Source organism: Parasteatoda tepidariorum, chromosome 9 (genome assembly GCF_982258835.1).
Source record: "Parasteatoda tepidariorum strain Cologne lab strain chromosome 9, Ptep-v5.0, whole genome shotgun sequence".
Lineage (NCBI taxonomy): Eukaryota > Metazoa > Arthropoda > Arachnida > Araneae > Theridiidae > Parasteatoda > Parasteatoda tepidariorum.
This window is the reverse complement of record NC_141763.1, coordinates 38,134,997-38,136,683: the sequence shown is the minus strand read 5'-3', so window position 1 is coordinate 38,136,683 and position 1,687 is coordinate 38,134,997.

The window sequence follows — 1,687 nt, the reverse complement described above, 5'->3', positions numbered from 1 at the left end:
TTAAGGACCGAGAGTGAACGGTATCGGTCCTCGTAAAACTGTTCGACCGTAAAGTGCTCGACTTCGCGCGCAGGTCGTCGAGCTACCAAAGCCAATAGCCCATTGTGCAGCTCTAATGCGCCTTAAATAATGCACCTATCTACCTTATTCTGTTTTTCTTTGGCATCTTTACGTTTTATATTTCAAATGAATTTTGCTTCTTCTCATTCACGTCTAACGAGTCTTGACAATGGCCACCCATTTTTGAGCACCCGAAACGTGTCGATTGTTATTTCCAATTTCGATATCCTTGAATCGAATAATTTTTTTAATCAAGTAATATCTTACCATCACTTCAATTTCTTGGGATTATTTATTCAATATTGGTGTTTAGTTACAGTTTATTAATAGAATTTAATAATAAAATCTTTATGAAATCATATTCTATTTAATGGAAGGCAATAATAGTAGCAAAGTTTTTTTAATAGCTTCGGCTGTGAAAAAAAAATCAATATTAAAATGATTTCCCCCCATAAAGACGGAAAAATATAATTAGTGAAACTAACTCAGTTTCCAAATGCGGTCTCATTAGTCTAATGGCTTCATTAGCGAAACTCGAATTTAAAACAATCATATCTTAAGATTTATCTGGTTGGTGTGCTTCGTAGAAAAATCGTTTAATTATAAAAATTCAAAGAGACAGCTGACATATATATTCGCCTGTTTCGAGAAAAAATAAGTTCTTTCAACTCCCAAATTCTTTATAAATTCTAGTATAAAAAATAAAATAATTCTTTTTTTGTTCAAGTGTTGCACATCACAATATCAAAAAGCAATATCACATCACAGGCAGCTCTCTTAGAATACACATTTTACAAACTGAGTGAGCACTTAAAATTTCATTTATTTATTAAGAAATTTTGACTAAATAAATCAAGAGTTCTCATATTAAAAAAAAAAGTTTATTTTTCGTTCAAGTGCATAGTACCGCACAGCGAGAGTGGATAAATTCCAAATTTCAATATCACGATCACATATACAAGCAGCTCTCTTAGAATGCACATTTTACAAACTGAGCGAGCACTTTAACCCACTGGCGGTTAAGGAAATGGGCAAAATTGGGAGAATGTTTCTCCCCTACACACAGTTCCCCTATCAGTTAACATGGGAAAACCGGTTTTGCTATGCAGAGAAGACTGCAGGTAAAAATAAATAAATAAAAAATTTATATAGTGATTCATATTTTTATTATAATATTTTATTTTAATAAATCAAATTGATTTTAGTTTTATAAATTAAAAAACGAACTTTCTGTTAATTATTTAAAATTAATTTTAAATAAATTTAATTTGAAAGTTTATAGGCCTAGTCAGATACATTCCGCATTTAATATCAATATCATCCATAAATTATAGCCAAAAGGAAATAAAATCGAGTGTACTGAACTAAATTGTTTACTTAAAGCAAACATCACGAACACCGGATACATTTCCTTCAAAAGTTTTACATGTGTGTTTGTTGATTGCGTCACCTCCTCTTTTTGATTGGATAAATTCAACAACGTCAAAAAACTCATTTTTTGTCGTTTATTATTGTTCAATATGAAAACAATATAAACAGGTTGTTTTGTTTTTAAAAAGATTTATAGAATAAACATAAGAAAAATAGAAGAAAAATGCACAGAAGTCTTATCTAACATTAAGGCGGT